This window comes from Ruditapes philippinarum, unplaced genomic scaffold (assembly GCF_026571515.1).
Source record: "Ruditapes philippinarum isolate M1 unplaced genomic scaffold, ASM2657151v2 ctg2182_1_1_1_1, whole genome shotgun sequence".
NCBI classification, from domain to species: Eukaryota; Metazoa; Mollusca; class Bivalvia; order Venerida; family Veneridae; genus Ruditapes; species Ruditapes philippinarum.
In genome coordinates, this window is record NW_026856561.1 from 291080 (window position 1) to 310855 (window position 19776).

Genomic DNA, 19776 nt, shown 5'->3' on the forward strand with positions numbered 1-19776 from the left:
TACCTATTTTCAGCGCGTCGGTTACATAACATGTATAATGATTACGTCACATATCTAAATATAGAATGTCAGCTGTGACTTTATTGCATAATAACACACACTTTCGGTTCTTCTATATTCAATAGTGAAAAATGCGGGTCGTGTTAGAATTACATTTAATATATGAGTGGACAACTTTTATGCAAGAATATTGTATTGTATATTACTTGAGTTTAATTATTATTATTTTGCAGATTTATTTCTATGTGGTTTGTATTGTATATATATGTATATGTGTTTTGTTTTGTAAGCTCAACAGGGAGTTTTTGGTGTTAAGGGTTTTGGGTAAGGGTGTGTATGAATATTGGCCTGCAGGTTCTTTGTAATATGTTTATGATTAAAGATGGTATGCCCAAGGCCGTCCACCAATGGTTGAAGTGACTCATTGACAGTTATTTTATGGAGAATAGGCTAGAACAAGTTAAGGAATCCTGTTTTGTAACTGTCTACTAGCAGGTGGCTGAAATACCTACTACCCAGCCATTTTAACTTTATTTGTAGTACTACATATAAATGATCAGTCAACTTTTTATCCCCCATCAATGGAATCAGGAGGGGGATAATTGTTTTGGCATTTTCCATACGTTCATCTTTCTGTCCCAATTTTGTTTACTCGCTATTTCTCTGCAACTATTGGATGGATTGCCATGAAACTTTATGGGGACCATCAATACCAAGAGGAGATGAGATGTGCATAATCGTAGCCTTGTTTCAGTCAGATCCTTCAACACATAGCTCTGTGAAATAAGACAGATAGATATACAATCAGAGTGATCTGTAATATAGGTAAAAATGTCTCATTTTTATATTCTGGTGATCTGACCAACCACCAACTGAAGTTTTGTTTTACTGTTTATTCTCTGATAAATATATAAATAAAGCCCTTGATGCCTCCAGTAGTTGTGTGAGTAATAATCAGTACTCGGTGGGTGATATAAGTTCAACATATTTGCTAATTTATCTTGTTTTTTAATGACCATTAGGATATTGAGTCACAATATATATTGATTTTGCTGTAGAAACATGTTAATAATGTATGTGATGGAAATCATTAAAAGAGAAGTCCAGGCAAGCATATACAGTATGAGAATCACTTGGTAAAAATTGTAAAGCATTGTTCCTAAAAAAACAAAAAAAACCTTTTTCTGATAAAGATAGGCTGTGATATAATAGATTATTCAGTATATCTTGGGTCACTATGTCAAAAGTTACAGTGCTTTTTGATGTATACTCTTTGTAAGTGTACAATACTACATAAATTCTTATTTCTTAAGAAGGGCCAGTGTTCTGTCAAGATTAAAAAAAAATATGGGACAACTTTATCTTTAAATAGAAAATATTGGGGACATTTTGAATATCTATGAGACATTAAATCTTAAGCAGGTAATTTGCAGCAGACTAGTTCTCAGTCAATCAACACTCTGTGAACTTTTTTGAGGTGCCCCGGGATCATGCCATTTGAGTGTTGTTTTGAAATTTGTATAGTTTTGAAGTGAAAACATTGATCATGTTATGTTTTATGCACAATTTACATGACATTAAAATAACTGTCCATACTGTAACTTAGCCACATTTAATACATTAAACATTTTTTGTGGTATGAACACAAGTTAATTCAATTTTAAATAAACTAAGACACATGAAGAATTGAAAAGTAAGCTGTTACAGCTCACAGCACATTATAGTAAAAAGAAAGCACTCCAAACAAAACATGACTATTATTATATAAAAATTCAAGAGTTTATGCCTGTGTCAAGGGAGTCATAGAAAATAAGTAAAACTGACTTTAACTCACTGTCCTTATTCATCAATGACAATTAATTTTGTTATACAAAATTAATGAAAATTCAATAAACTAAAAGTTTGTATAATCCTTATATTTTTTTGGCATTTCACAGGGGTGTGGTAATTGTTTTTGCGGTGTAGGAATTTTGGGTCGGCGTGAACGAAACTTGGGAACTAAGTAGATGTTTTAGATTATGTTTAAAACACAAACTGTATAGATAAATTGAATCCGTCAATCAGCGGTGTTCAGAATAAGATTTATACAGTTCCTGTTTTATACAAAACCTGAAATTACGCTTTGCTTTTGACGGAAACTTTAAAATCAAGCAGATGTTTAGGAATGTGTTCAAAACACAAACTTTATATATAAATTGAATGTACATGTATCTATCAGGCATGAACTCTAGCTTTCTACCAACTTTCTCTTTCATTAGATGATTAAAAAGAATAAAGATAAAAAAAAAAACATGAAAAAAGGAGTAAAAAAATGAAAAAGAAAATAAAGGCAAATGGAGTAATAATGGTAAAAATAGAAGAAAAAAAAATGAAAAAAGTTATTGAATAATAATGAGGTATAAAATAAAATATAAATAATGAAAAAAAAAAATAAGTACCAACTTTCTCTTTCATAAGATGATTTGAAAAAATGAAAATTTAAAAAAATAAAGAAAGGAGTAACAATTGAAATAGAAAATTAAAGCAAATGAAGTAGAGCTAATAATGGTAATAATAGAAAATCAAATTAAAATAAATAATTGAATAGTAATGAGAAATAAAATAGAAAAAATAATAAAAAATAGGAATAAAAACCAACTTTCTCTTTCATTACATGATTAAGAAAATGAAGATTTAAAAACAATGAAGAAAGGAGTAACAATTGAAATGGAAAATTAAGGCAAATGAAATAAAGCTAATAATGGTTATAATAGAAAATAAAATTAAAATAAATAATTGAATAGTAATGAGGAATAAAATAGAAAAAATAATAAAAAATAGAAATAAATACCAACTTTCTCTTTCATTAGATGATTAAGAAAATGAAAATTTAAAAACAATGAAAAATTAGTAACAATTGAAATAGAAAATTAAGGCAAATGAAGTAATAACAAGGAATAAAATATAAAAAAAGATAATAAAAAATGAAAATAAAAAAAGAATGTGGGGGGTGGTGGCATTTAATGAAAGGATCTTAGAAACCAAGCAGATGTTTAGGAATGTGTTTAAAACACAAACTTTATAGATAAATTAAATGTGTCTATCAGGCCTGAACTCTAGCTTGCTACTAACTTTCTCTTTCATTAGATGATAAAAAAAATAAAAAAAAAAAAAAAAAATGAAAAAAGGAGAAAAAAAAAAAAGAAAATGAATGAAGTAGAGCTAGTAATGGTAATAATAGAAAATAAAAATAATGAAATATATAATTGAATAATAATGAGAAATTAGATAGAAAAAAAATAATAATAAAAAATAAAAATAAATTTCAACTTTCTCTTTCATTAGGTGATTAAGAAAATAAAAATTTAAAAACAATAAGAAAGGAGTAACAATTGAAATAGGAAATTAAGGCAAATGAAGTAATAACAAGGAATGAAATATAAAAAGATAATAAAAAATAAAAATAAAGAAAGAATGGGGGGTGGTGGCATTTAATGAAAGGATCTTAGAAACCAAGCAGATGTTTAGGAATGTGTTTAAAACACAAACTTTATAGATAAATTAAATGTGTCTATCAGGCCTGAACTCTAGCTTGCTACTAACTTTCTCTTTCATTAGATGATTAAAAAAATAAAAATTAAAAAAAAAATGAAAAAAGGAGGAAAAAAAGACATAGAAAATAAAGGCAAATGAAGTAGAGCTAATAATGGTAATAATAGAAAAAAAATTAAAATAAATAATTGCATAGTAATGAGGAATAAAATAGAAAAAATTATAAAAAAATAGAAATAAATACCAACTTTCTCTTTCATTAGATGATTAAGAAAATGAAAATTTAAAAACAATGAAGAAAGGAGTAACAATTGAAATAGAAAAATTAGGCAAATGAAGTAATAACAAGGAATAAAATATTAAAAGATAATAAAAAATAAAAATAAAAAATGAATGGGGGGTGGTGGCATTTAATGAAATGATCTTAGAAACCAAGCAGATGTTTAGGAATGTGTTTAAAACACAAACTTTATAGATAAATTAAATGTGTCTATCAGGCCTGCTTGCTACTAACTTTCTCTTTCATTAGATGATTAAAAAAAATAAAAATTAAAAAAAAAAATGAAAAGGGAGTAAAAAAAAAGAAATAGAAAATAAAGGCAAATGAAGTAGAGCTAATAATGGTAATAATAGAAATAAAAATTAAGATCAGTAATTGAATAGTAATGAGGAATAAAATAGAAAAAAATAATAAAAAATATTAATAAATACTAACTTTCTCTTTCATTAGATGATTAAGAAAATGAGAATTTAAAAACAATGAAGAAAGGAGTAACAATTGAAATAAAAAATTAAGGCAAATGAAGTAATAACAAGGAATAAAATATTAAAAGATAATACAAAAGAATAAAAAAAAGAATGGGGGGGGGGGGGTGGCATTTAATGAAAGGATCTTAGAAACCAAGCAGATGTTTTGGAATGTGTTTAAAACACAAACTTTATAGATAAATTAAATGTGTCTATCAGGCCTGAACTCTAGCTTGCTACTAACTTTCTCTTTCATTAGATGATTAAAAAAAAATAAAAATTAAAAAAAAAATGAAAAAGGAGTAAAAAAAAAGAAATAGAAAATAAAGGCAAACGAAGTAGAGCTAGTAATGGTAATAACAGAAAATAAAAATAATGAAATATATAATTGAATAATAATGAGAAATTAAAAAGAAAAAAATAATAAAAAATAAAAATAAATTTCAACTTTCTCTTTCATTAGATAATAAAAAAATAAGAAAGGAGTAACAATTGAAATAGAAATTTAAGGCAAATGAAGTAATAACAAGGAATAAAATATAAAAAGATAATAAGAAATAAAAATAAAAAAGAATGGAGGGTGGTGGCATTTAATGAAATGATCTTAGAAACCAAGCAGATGTTTAGGAATGTGTTTAAAACACAAACTTTATAGATAAATTAAATATGTCTATCAGGCCTGAACTCTAGCTTGCTACTAACTTTCTCTTTCATTAGATGATTAAAAAAATAAAAATTTAAAAAAAAATGATAAAAGGAGAGAGAAAAAGACATAGAAAATAAAAGCAAATGAAGTAGAGCTAATAATGGTAATTATAGAAATAAAAATTAAGATAAATAATTGAATAGTAATGAGGAATAAAATAGAAAAAATAATAAAAAATAGAAATAAATACCAACTTTCTCTTGCATTAGATGATTGTGGCATTTAATGAAATGATCTTAGAAACCAAGCAGATGTTTAGGAATGTGTTTAAAACACAAACTTTATAGATAAATTAAATGTGTCTATCAGAAATCGAAAGAAAACTGAAAAATCCTATTTTACTTAAAAATCTTCTTTAAAAGATCCCAAAATAGCTAGAGCTTAAATATCTGAGATGTTATTATCTTCTAGTGAGTGGGGGTTGGGGGGGGGGGGGTGATTGATTTCCCTTATATTTACACATCTTTTGGAACTGAAAGATTGATTTCCCTTATATTTACACATCTTTTGGAACTGGTGTTTTCCCCTTTTGCAATAGCAACCAGTAATGTTTCTACATGTGCATTTATTTCAGATACAAATATGGGTGATACCAGGTTAAGATTTAGATTTTATATCAGCTTTTACCTTCAGGTATCACTTGTTCCTTGTCATTGAGTTTTTATATTCAGGTAAGCGATTTCCAAGTCATAATGGTCCTCTTGTTCCCAATCTTTGTTGGTTATAGTGTAGTTACAGTATAACAACTCAAAATATTCTCATAATTTAATGTTTTGAGCCAATTTTAAGACATTTCTTGGAACCTGCCAAAAACCTAAGATTATTCATGTCAACAAAAGCAACAAGCCTACTATCAGAAAACCACTTTCCATCAACTCTTGGCACATTGCTATTTGACTGATAAAGGGAAGGGGATCACTTCTGGGAGTTTGCTTATCTAGTGCACATTTGATAGGCTGCTTATCACATTGTAAGAGGATCATTCAATAAGTGATGTCACTGATAGGTTTCCATAATTTTATCCTCATATTATTTTAAAATGCTACATTGCACTTGAAATAGGCATTCAATAGCTAACTTTAGTGGTTCAGAATGACCAAGATATTTCAATTTGAAATACAATAAGTCATATACACTGACACTTAAAACCTAGGCTGCATAAGACTTAATATAGCTGCGCTACAGATGCAAAATAAATTGTGTGGTAAATATGGACATGTCATTTAAAAGCATATAATCATTAGGTTTTATAGCTTTGAAATTGTCTGTCAAAGATAATTACTATTCAAGTAGGCCTACAACATTGGTTCCCAAGGCAAATATTGCTGATGAAAGGTTGTAGTGGAATAGGATGCATAATAAAAATAGAAATGAAAAAAACAACAAGACTAAATAAATAGAATTTGAAAAGAACATACAGAAACAAATTAATGAAGTTTGGATGAGTTTGAACATGGGTCATCTCAGATGAAAAACTAGGTCACAGGAGCTGAAAATAGAAAAATCTTGTTTAAACTGTAGTGGCTACTGTTTTGATTCAAGTATCCTGAAAATTGGTCTGAAAGTTTGTTTTGATGATTTCTAGATCAAGTTTGAATAAAGGTCACCTGAGGTCAAAAACTGCTCAAATATGGAAAAGCTTGTTAACACTCTAGTGGTACATTTTTGACTCACCTGTCATGAAACTTGGCCAGAATGCTTGTCTATGTAATTGCTTCGATGAGTTTGATGGGCCAGGTCAGAGATCTAGGGCCATCTTGGCCCTCTTGTGTCTTTGAAATCATTATAATTCAGATATACTGTTCCTGCTGTGTGCCATCCAGCCCCAAAGTCCTGAATAACAACTGTAGAGTTGCTTAAGTATATTTTTCCCCCCAAACTTCTTGATTGACTTCAAATGAATGTGTTATTGATGATTGTACATCACTTATCTGCTTTGCTTAAGAGCACACCTGAGGTCTTCCTCCACCTTAAAGCTGGAGAGTTTCTATATATATTACCTTAACACTGTCAGTGCACCATAAACCCAACCAAACAGAAGTTGTTTGTAAATATACATAGAATATTTATTTTCTTTGATTGCCCCTTTGTGGGATTCTTTTTATTGACCCTTTTTGTGTCACCTTGTAAAAGGGGTTACTTCTGTCGGGGGTGTCAGCGTCATTGTCTGCGTAGTCGTCGGCGTCCTGAGCATAAGTCAGTCATTATCAGTCAGATTGACTTCAAACTTGGTATGCGTGCTTCTCATAATGACTTGATGTGCAGTGCACAAGAACCGGTACTCTGCACTTCTTAATTTTTGAGTTATTGCCCTTTGTTAATTTTCATATTTCATTTCTGTCCTTGCCATTTCTCCTAAACTAAATTGTTCACAAGGCGACACATCCGACTCACTGAGTTGTAGTCTTTCCCAGGGTCGAAAGGTTGCAGTTTAATGTGACACATTTCATGTGTTATTGTTCTTGCACATAGTTTGTTGCTTCTTGCAACCTCCATCTATTCCCCCTTCCCCATCCAAAATATAATTTATAGAGAAACAACTGTTGGTTAAAAGCATTTTTGTCCCACCAAGGTCTCCATTGTCTCAATATAAGAGTGTTGCTGATGCTTTTACATCACAAATCTGCTGTTATTATAGATGGAGCTATTTATCTAACATACTGATGTTAGAAAATATACATTATACATACTGTATTTCTTTGTTGGCCCATTTGTTGGAATCTTCTTTTTGAATGTCCCATTTCTTTGCAGTTGTGCTTAGGGTTGAAAGATCACAGTTTGATGTGATGTATTCCATGTATTCTTCTTTTACATCCTTTGATGCTGTCTGCCACCACCATCATCTCACAAGCCCCCTCCCCCCAAAAAGAAACAAGCAAGATAAAAATAAACTGAAGAGTTGATTTAGGCAGTTTTTGTCCCACCAACTTCTTGATTGTCTCCAGTAAATTATCTCCAAATTAAAAATGTATTGCTGATGTTTCTACATCAAAAATCTGCTGCTGCTAAAGATGGAGCTCTTTATCTAACATATTGTTGTATGTACATATACATTATACACAGGGTATACCTTTGTTTGCCCTCTTGTGGGATTTTTTATGACCCTCTTTGGGCTGAAAGCTTGCAGTTAGGTGTAACACACTTCTTGTGTTGTTGTTCTTGCACATTGTTGCAGTCTGCCACTACTTCCCACTGCCATGCAAAGAAAAGTGTTGGCGAAAAGCATTTTTTCACCATCTGCTTGATTGTCTCCATATAACAGTGCTTCTGGTGTTTCTACATGTAAAATCTGCTGATACTTAAAACTGAGCTTTTTATCTAACATATTGATTTATGTAAATATACATTATACTTTTATGTACATACATTATACATTTCCCTTGTTGGCCTATTTATGGGAATCTTAATGAATTCCCCATTTCTTGGCAGTTGTGCTTTTGATTGATGGGTCACAGTTTAATGTGTTGTTGTTCTTTCACATCTCTTGTTGATGTCTGCCACTGCCATGATCTTATAATCTCCTCTCCCCAAACTAAACAAAAAAAAAGCAAAAAAAAGCTCAAACTGTAGTTGGTGCAGTTCAATATTTGTTCCACAAACTTCTTTTTTGTCTCCAGTAAATTGTCTTCAAATAAACCTGTTGCTGATGGTCATGCGTCGCAAGTCTGCTGTTACTTAAGTTGGAGCAATTTATCTAATATATATAATAGAAAAGCTCAAACTGTAGTTGGTGCAGTGCTATTTTTGTTTCACAAACTTCTTTTTTTGTCTCCAGTAAATTGTCTTCAAATAAATGTGTTGCTGGTAGTCATACATCACAAATCTGCTGTAACTTAAGTTGGAGCTATTTATCTAACATATATAATAGAAAAGCTCAAACTGCACTTGGTGCAGTGCAATTTTTATTCCACAAACTTCTTTTTTGTCTCCAGTAAATTGTCTTCAAAAAAATCTGTTGCTGATGGTCATACATCACAAATCTGCTATTACTGAAGTTGGAGCAATTTATCTAACATATATGATAAAAAAACTCAAACTGTAGTTTATGCTGTGCAATTTTTGTTCCACAAACTTCTTTTTTTGTCTCCAGTGAATTGTCTTCAAATGAATGTGTTGCTGATGGCCATACATTACAAATCTGCTGTAACTTAAGTTGAAGTAATTTATTCAACATTTATAACAGAAAAGCTCAAAAAGTAGTTGGTGCAGTGCAAATTTTGTTCCAAGAACTTCTTTTTTGTCTCCAGTACACTTCTTTTTGTCTGCAGTACATTGTCTTTAAATAAATGTGTTGCTGATGGTCTTGCATCACAAATCTGCTGTAACTTAAGTTTAAGCAATTTATCTAAGTAAACATATATTATAAAAAAGCTCAAAGAAGCTCAAACTGTAGTTTGGTGCAGTGCAATTTTGTTCCACAAACTCCTTTTTTGTCTCCAGTTCATTGTCTTCAAATAAATGTGTTGCTGATGGTCATGCATCACAAATCTGCTGTAACTTCAGTTTAAGCAATTTATCTAAGTAAACATATATTATAAAAAAGCTCAAAGAAGCTCAAACTGTAGTTTGGTGCAGTGCAATTTTGTTCCACAAACTCCTTTTTTGTCTCCAGTTCATTGTCTTCAAATAAATGTGTTGCTGATGGTCATACATCACAAATCTGCTGTAACTTAAGTTTAAGCAATTTATCTAAGTAAACATATATTATAAAAAAGCTCAAAGAAGCTCAAACTGTAGTTTATGCTGTGCAATTTTGTTCCACAAACTCCTTTTTTGTCTCCAGTTCATTGTCTTCAAATAAATGTGTTGCTGATGGTCGTGCATCACAAATCTGCTGTAACTTAAGTTTGGAGCAATTTATCTAACCTATAACATGAAAAAGCTCAAATTTCAGTTGGTGCAGTGCAATTTTTGTTGTTCCTGAGGTTGAAAGTTTGTAGTTTGATGTAACCTACTTCTTATGTTGTTGCTCTTGCACATAGTTTGTTGCTGTCTGGCAATGCCAACATTGCAAGTCATCCTCTGCCACCCCCAAAAAATATAATAATGGCTAGATAAAAATAAACTGTAGAGTTGGTTAAGTGCAATGTTTTGCCACCAACTTCTTGATGATCTTCAAATAAATGTGTTGCTGATGTTACTACATCACAACTCTACTGCTACATTAGAAAATGGAGCTCTTTATTTAAGATGCTGTTGTATGTTAAAAGACATAATACATTCTGTTTTTCTTTCCTTTGATGGCCCATTTGTGGGAAGCGTCTTCTTGAATGCCCCATTTCTTTGCTTTGGGTGAAAGGGTTGCAGTTTGATGCAACATATTTCTTGTGTTGTTTTTCTTGCACATAGTTTGTTTGACATTTTGGCTCTTTTTGGATATTTAGTGTTCAATATCCTAAAGTTGACCACTGTAAAGTTTGGTTAAATCATTCTTTGTAATTTAATTAAAATTTAAAATTAGAAAATTTAATGTGCTAATATAATTGCACATTTAGTTTTATATAAACTGAGGAAAACCAATAATTTTTTATTGCAAACCGTCCCTAACAAACCCCTAACAATTAGATGTTGGTTTGTACCAAATCATACTTAAGAGCCTGGTGCCAAAATAGGTCTGGCTTACATCCAGTCAAATTTTGTATTTTTATTTTAAAACCATTTTTAGTCCGTAAAATGATAGAACAATGTTCAAATAAAAATTGTTTCGAATATAGTGAAAAAAAATTGCTCTTAAATCAAATTTCCATCTCGTTTTTTGGAAAATTAAGGTTATTACCAGATTTTTCAATTAAAAAGATCTGGTTATCAGATTGAGGAATGATATGAAGGCAGGCAAATGAGCGTCAAAAGGTGGTTTCAGTGAGTAGTCTGTAACAAGATTTTATTGAGACTTAAATTTGGATAGCTTTTTGGGTAACCTAGGTTTAGGGTCACTGTTAATAAAAAAGGTTTCCAGTCCAAAACTACAAGACTGAAAATGTACATAATATTATGTGACCAAAAGATTTTATTTAATGCAATAGATTTGTTTATATAGCACATAATATTCATCCAAATGATATCTTGTTGATCAAATTTGACAAAATAGCAGATAATGGTCTTTGCATAAAGCTCTAAGAAGTTTGTTCAGATGATTCTGTTCCATTGCATACCTGGGACAAAGAAGTTTAAAGTATTATCTAAAAAGTCCCAAGTTGCTTGTCAAACACTGCAACTATTTAAATAAATATATTTGAAAAAAAATCAACAAATTTTAATCTTTATATTCTGTGTATATTCAAACTAGAACAAAACTATCTAGTTTGAATTGTAAACCTGGTTACACATGGAAGAGGTATAAGAGGTATAAGAGGTATTGCCATGTTTCTTTTTTGAATTGTACTAAAATTGTTTTCCTACAGTAAAGAGCATACAGCAATGATATTAGATTCCATTCCAGTAGAGAAGCAATGCTATTTAAGATTTCAAAACGTATAATTTATTGAGCTATAAGCTTATACATCAAAGTATGAAAGAAAAGCTACCAACTAAAGAGTAAATTGTAAAAATAAAAATGTATAATCACTGAGAAATAATGAATTCTGATTTTCTGTAAAAAAATTTTAATTATTTTGCAACTTTTTTAATTCTCCATCAAAATGTTAGTTTACTAATTTTCAACACTTTTACACATTACTTAAAATAATAGCACTTTAGCAAATGTACATTATTTATGAGTATTTTAAACTTATTTTTTATATTTAAATCTAATTTTTGTGATTTTAATGTATTGAAATAATTATCTGCAAAAAGAGAATACAAGTTATATCAATGTGTTAATTTTGAATTTTGAAGTTGACTATATATTTGTAGCAGTATCATTCAGCCTTGAACAATGTAAACTGTCAGTGTAAAAGTTATGTATATCAAACACTAGATAATAATTTATACATTTCAGATTTTAGTGTTTTAGGGGTTATCTGATACAATGTCCATGGCAGTACATTTAATGTATCTGCAGTACCCACAAATAACAAGCTCATTTGAGAAAGAGGTAGTAGTAACCAGCCTATATTTGGCTGTAAATGAAATGGAAAAAATCAACAGAACTGTGTTTGAATGTAGATTCTGCAAATGTTCTTGTTGAAAAAATCCATAAAAGTAAAACAAGGTAATGAATAAATTGCCTATACATTAGAAATATAGAGGTGCTTGAAGTACTTCAATTAATTAAGTTGTATAAGAAGTGGATACACAATATGATATATCATGATAACTTCTAAAAACTACTGAATAATATTGGTTGGTTGGGATAAGTAATTAACTACTTTTATGTGAAAAGTTTGTTTTGTTCTTGATGAGTGTAAATGCTTATAAATATATATTTTGGCTCGCAAAGCAAATCTAATTTATTAGATTTTATTACAAATCACATACATTACAGTAAACATTTTGTCATTAATGTTACTGAAGTTCAAAATTTTTAGAGCAGATATTTTCAATATATAACATATTCAATTATAATAGTGAAAAAGTGAAGTAGTATGTAATTACTATATGCAAAATATTTCATATATATTTTAAAACAAGTGATGTTTAATTAAAAAGTTAATTCAAGCTTTTATAAATTTTAGTTTCATTCTCACTTAAAGGTATGCTAGATTTATACTTTGATAAATATTTTAATTCATTATAAATTTTTGTTTTATTCTCACTTAAAGGTATGCTAGATTTATACTTTGATAAATATTTTAATTCATTCTCAGTTATGAAGGTATACTATGGTTACTTTTAGCACATTAGTTATAATAAGATAATCACTGAAGAACTGTATCATACCTGTAGAATGTTTACTGTATGAAAAGTCAGAGATGGAAACTGATTACATTTTGAAATGGCTAGATTTGTGCAAAATTTGACTGCTGCTATGACGCTGGCTGATGGTCAAGGTCAACCTTGAAGGTTAAGCATCAAATGATCCCATCCCCTCCGACTTTTTTAGCCCAGGCCTTTAATAATTTCCTTCCAACTCAAATGTTCACCACAACAAAGGCAATGTAAAGAACCAAATCTGCTGTATTGCCAGCTCAATGTTAAGGTCACTTTGGAAGGTCAAATGTCTCCACTGTAAAAATCTTGATTAAACTTGGCTTAAATGCTTATCTTAGAAATCATGCTGACTGGTGACTCAGTCACTTTTAAAGGTCAAATGTCAAATTATCAGCTCTTTTTCTCTACCCCAGGCCCTTGAAAGAATTTCTTCAAACCATATGTTTACTTCAACAAGGTGATGTGCAAAACACATCCTGCTGCTGTTCCAGTTCATTTTCAAGGTCACTTTTGAAGTTGAAATGTCTTACAACTCTGTGCTAGATCTAAAACTTGGCTTAAATGCTTGCCACAACAATAAATATGTAGAACACATGCTGCAACTGTGCTGGCTTGAGGTCAAGATCATGGTCATCGGATGATTTGGTAATCTAAAGCTCTTGAAGGATTATATTTTCAAAGTTGGCTTAAATGTAGAAGTTCACAAGATTGCATAATAATTAATGTGTATTGGTGTTGTCAGTATTCCTTGCTTTTTGAGGGATTTCCAGATAATGTTGAGACAGTGACTCTCATATTTAGTTGGCGTCTTCATTCTGGATTAAAGATAAAGTGCTGTTTGTGGGTTGGAAAACATTTAATGCCTTTTAAAGTAAATGTGATGCTAGCCAATAATGGACATAATATCAATGCAGCTTCTGCTTTAATCATCCTATTTCTCAGAGAACTTTTGCCATTGTGCCGAAAGGAGCAAAAGTTTAACTCACCTGCTCAGTGAAATGTAAATGTATGTACTACAAATGTGGTATGAACTAGAAAATAAGTAACATTTATAGAAAGTTTTGAATTTTTTCTTTAACTGAAACATCAGAGAATATTTCTGGTATCTTTACAAAAAAATGTTCCCTCAATACCTATTTGGTATCCTCATTGAAATTTCTGGATAATTTGTCTGCTTTGTCATCTTTTTAAGAGGCTTCTGTGGCAGGACAGGACTAAAAATAAATTTTTCAACATAAATCTTCCATTTGATGTAAGTGATGCAGCCAATAACTTGTGCAAAATATCTGATCATTTGCACACTCTATTTTTCAAAAATAATTACTCTTTCTTTCACTCTCATCAGGCTTAAATTAGCAAAACCATGTTTTTCAATTTATTTCTGATTATCTTTTGCATATCTTTCTGTTTTAAGTACCCCAGTAAACCTATATAACAAACTCCAATTTTATTGTTTAAAGGCCTTCGAAACCTCAGTGGAGTTCCTTTAACTTCAGGAATATGGCCTGCTGTTACCTACTTTTTATCTTCCTAAACAAAAATGTAATATTTTTCTGGCTTAACTCTTTAGCACAGTTTAATGTCCACATATCTAATCATATTAATTATGCCCCCATTTCGAAGAAAAGGGGGTATATTGCTTTGCACTTGTCGGTCCGTCGGTCTGTCGGTCCGTCGGTCCGTAGACCAAATGGTTTCCGAGTGATAACTCAAGAACCCTTAGGCCTAGGAACTTCAAACTTGGTATGGTGATTGGTCATGACCAGTAGATGACCCCTATTGATTTTGGGGTCAAGGGGTCAAAGGTCAAGGTCACATTGACCTTGAAAGCAAAAACGGTTTCCGATCAATAACTAAAGAACCTTAAGGCCTAGGAACTTCAAACTTGGTATGGTGATTGGTCATGACCAGTAGATGACCCCTATTGATTTTGGGGTCAAGGGGTCAAAGGTCAAGGTCACATTGACCTTGAAAGCAAAAACGGTTTCCGATCAATAACTAAAGAACCTTAAGGCGTAGGAGCTTCAAACTTGGTATGGTGATTGGTCATGACCAGTAGATGACCCCTATTGATTTTGGGGTCAAGGGGTCAAAGGTCAAGGTCACATTGACCTTGTAGGTAAAAACGGTTTCCGATCAATAACTAAAGAACCTTAAGGCCTAGGAACATCAAACTTGGTATAGTGATTGGTCATGATCAGTAGATGACCCCTATTGATTTTGGTGTGAAGGGGTCAAAGGTCAAGGTCACATTGACCTTGTAGGTAAAAACGGTTTCCGATCAATAACTAAAGAACCTTAAGGCCTAGGAACTTCAAACTTGGTATGGTGATTGGTCATGATTAGTAGATGACCCCTATTGATTTTGGGGTCAAGGGGTCAAAGGTCAAGGTCATATTGACCTTGTAAGTAAAAACAGTTTCTGATCAATAACAAAAGAACCCTTAGGCCTAGGAACTTCAAACTTGGTATGGCGATTGGTTATGACCAATCAGATGACCCCTTTTGATTTTGGTGTTAAGGGGTCAAAGGTCAAGGTCACATTGACCTTGTAGGTAAAAAGGGTTTCCGATCAATAATGAAAGAACCCTTAGGCCTAGGGACTTCAAACTTGAGATAGTGATTGGTCATGATCAGTAGATGACCCCTATTGATTTTGGGGTCAAGTGGTCAAAGGTCAAGGTCACATTGACCTCTTAGGTAAAAACGGTTTCCGATCAATTTACTAAAAACGCCTAGGCCTAGGAACTTCAAACTTGGTATGGTGATTGGTCATGACCAGCAGATGACCCATATTGATTTTGGGGTTAAGGGGTTAAAGGGCAAGGTCACATTGACCTTGTAGGTAAAAATGCTTTCCGATCAATAACTTAAGAATCCTTATGCCTAGGAACTTCAAACTTGGTATGGTGATTGGTCATGACCAGCAGATGACCTATTGATTTTTGGTCAAGGGGTCAAAGGTCAAGGTCACATTGACCTTGTAGGTAAAAACGGTTTCCGATCAATAACTAAAAACGCTTAGGCCTAGGAACTTCAAACTTTGTGTAATGATTGGTCATGACCAGCAGATGACCCCTATTGAGTTTTAGGTGAAGGGGTCAAAGGTCAAGGTCACATTGACCTTGTAAGTAAAAACGGTTTTTGATCAATAACTCAAGAACGCTTAGGCCTAGGAACTTCAAACTTGGTATGGTGATTTGTCATGACCAGCAGATTACTCCTATTGATTTTGGGGTCAAGGGGTCAAAGGTCAAGGTCACAATGACCTTGTAAGTAAAACGGTTTTTGATCAATAACTAAAGAACGCTTCGGCCTAGGAACTTCAAACTTGGCATGGTGATTGGTCATGACCAGCAGATGACCCCTATTGATTTTGGGGTCAAAGGTCAAGGTTACATTGACCTTGTATGTTAAAACGGTTTCCGATCAATAATAAGAGAACCCTTAGGCCTAGGAACTTCAAACTTGGCATGGTGATTGGCCATGGCCAGCAGATGACCCCTATTGATTTTGGGGTCAAGGGGTCAAAGGTCAAGGTCACATTGACCTTGTAGGTAAAAACGGTTTCTGATCAATTTACTAAAAACGCCTAGGCCTAGGAACTTCAAACTTTGTATGATGATTGGTTGTGACCAGCAGATGACCCCTATTGAGTTTTGGGTCAAGGGGTCAAAGGTCAAGGTCATGACCAGTAGATACTTTATAACCCTTATTAATTGTTTGATCACTGGGTCAGAAGTCATGCATAATAACCTTATCACATGACTAATTGGCTGCTGATAGGGGGCATACATGTTTTACAAACATATCTTGTTATAAGTAGCTGTTGGTCAATGAATATGCATGTGCAATTGACAATTTCATACATAGTGGTTGGCATGCCAGAAATTCTAAAATATTTATAAAAACCTTTCTGTTCTGAAGAAGACCACTGATCACTTGTTTTAAAAGTGATAGTTTTGTCACCTCTCTCCCATGCATGTATAATATGGTATCAGTTTTGATTGTTCATGATTATTAACTTTTGCTTAATGAAAGATTGTTGATCAACCATTAAGATGATTGTTTGTTGGTTAGAATTCTTTAAGGATTTCTCCATTACTGTGTTTAATATGTGAAGGAACACAGACAGAAGAACATATTTTCTTGAATTCTGTACATACATTTTAGAAAAAAAAAACTCAAGTTTACCAAATATACATAGTTGAAGTGATTTTAGAAAGCATAGATATTTGCACATAAAAGATATGAAGTTGGCTAAGGGCACTATTTTAGGATTCAGTTTTATTTAGATTGTGAAAGATTTTCTTACTGAGAAGTACTGAAAGTAGCAACAACAAAACATTTAGTGTAGCAAAATACATTATTCTCACAAACTAAATCTCAAAAGTAATGGATAGATTGGCTTTAATTTAATGTACATATATTTTTAACATATAATATTTCAAAGACAGCTGACATTCATCACATTTGTCCATTTTTCCTATAAACACATCATTAGCTGACATTCATCACATTTGTCCATTTTTCCTATAAACACATCAGTAGCTGACATTCATCACATTTTTCCATTTTTCCTATAAACACATCAGTAGCTGACATCACATTTGTCCATTTTTCCTATAAACACATCAGTAGCTGACATTCATCACATTTTTCCATTTTTCCTATAAACACATCAGTAGCTGACATTCATCACATTTGTCCATTTTTCCTATAAACACATCAGTAGCTGACATTCATCATATTTGTCCATTTTTCCTGTAAACACATCAGTAGCTGACATTCATCATATTTGTCCATTTTTCCTGTAAACACATCAGTAGCTGACATTCATCACATTTGTTCATTTTTCCTGTAAACACATCAGTAGCTGACATTCATCACATTTGTCCATTTTTCCTGTAAACACATCAGTTCACATCACTTAGAACAGAAAATGTACCAATAATGGCAATGGAATGTTTGAGCATGTTACCAGCTTATCAGATGTTTTAGATAATTTGACAATTAAGGCAATGTTTGATGAATATTTTGTTGACTGCATAACACCTTTGGATAATGTGTTTGTGCTTGACATTAAGCACATTATAAATTGGACAGGTAAACAAATGTGTGCAGTTATTTTATACAAGAAGGGCCCCCAACACTGATGAACTTTACTAATTACATTGCTGTGAATATAGGTCATTTGCTGTCCATGGCCAAATATCACTTCCTGGCCATGTAATAGGCATATAGGTATGTAGCCATTTTGTGCTCCAAAAATGATCATTGTCATTTTGTTGACATCAACATTAAGGTATGAAAGTATGAATATTGCTATGTTGCGAAACATGAATAGTTGCTTTTTATCAAGACTGCTTGACTGTAACACACCAAGTCTCACTATTATAATTATCTTTTAATTGAATCTAATTGAGTAAAAAAAAAATCAAGCAAGAATAAAAGGAATTAAAAACTGTAATCAATGCTAAGAAAAAAAATGCTTTAATAGCAATGATAAAGATTGTGTAAAAGATGAAAAACCTCAGTTAATACCAAGCTATAATTATTCTTCATTAATTTACCAAAGGCACTATAAAAGTCATTGAACAGTACATTTCCTGACTAATCATATTTGATTCTCATAAAGCTCTTCCTCATTTTCAAAATGGTCCAGACAGGTGTTTTAAGTTGTTTTTATGCGATATGACCTATACTGTGTCGATGTGGCGTAAAACTCAAAACAGCAAACAAAATTTCAGATGAGTTACAAAAGAACATCTGGGCCTAGGAACATCAAACTTAGTATTATTGTGTCGCCTCTACGGAGTAGTGGCGACATATAGGGATCACTTCTCCGTCGTCTGTCTGTCTGTCCGTCTTTCCGCCACAAAACTTGTCCGGATTACTCCTCCTAAACTACTGGTGCAATTTCATCCAAACTTTACAGGAATGATCAGTACCAAGTCTAGTTGTGCATATTGTCAGCATTTTCTGGTTCAATGATTTTTGTCAGAGTTATGGCCCTTTAATAATTTTTATTTTTAAAGTTTGTCCGGACTACTTCTCTTATACCACTAATGCAATTTCATTGAAATTTTACAGGATTGATCTGTAGCTCAAGTCCTTGCGCATATTGCACGGGTTTTCCGGTTGAATGATTTTTGGCCGAGTTATGGCTCTTTGATAAAAAGGTGTTTCTTTCTGTGTGTTGCCAGATACACAAAAGCTTGTCCGGACTACTTCTTAAAAACTACTGGTGCAATTTCATCCAAACTTTACAGGAATGATCAGTACCAAGTCTAGTTGTGCATATTGTCAGTATTTTCCAGTTCAATGATTTTTGTCAGAGTTATGGCCCTTTAATAATTTTTATTTTTAAAGTTTGTCCGGACTACTTCTCTTATACCACTAATGCAATTTCAATGAAACTTTACAGGATTGATCTGTAGCTCAAGTCCTTGCGCATATTGCACGGGTTTTCCGGTTGAATGATTTTTGGCCGAGTTATGGCCCTTTGATAAAAAGGTGTTTTTTTCTGTGTGTTGCCGGATACACAAAAGCTTGTCCGGACTACTCCTCATAAACTACTGGTGCAATTTTATCCAAACTTTACAGGAATGGTCAGTACCAAGTCTAGTTGTGCACTGTCCATCTGTCTGTCCGTCTATCACAAAACTTGTCCCAACATAAAATTGGCCATCATGAGGCGACACATGTGATTACTGATCGCTCTTGTTGTTTTCAGGGTCAAAGATCAAGGTCACTTTGACCTTTGATATCAAAACAGTTTCTGACTAAAAACTAGAACTGACATCAAACTATGTCATTCATACAGGTATTTTTAAATTATTCTTTTACAAAATTCCAACAAAAATATTGTAAACTTTAAAGCAGTCAGAGATATAGCTTTATTCACAATAAAAAGTATTACTAAGATTTAAAAAGGGGAGTTTAAAAAATGTTCATCAGACATAATGATTAACAATGACACT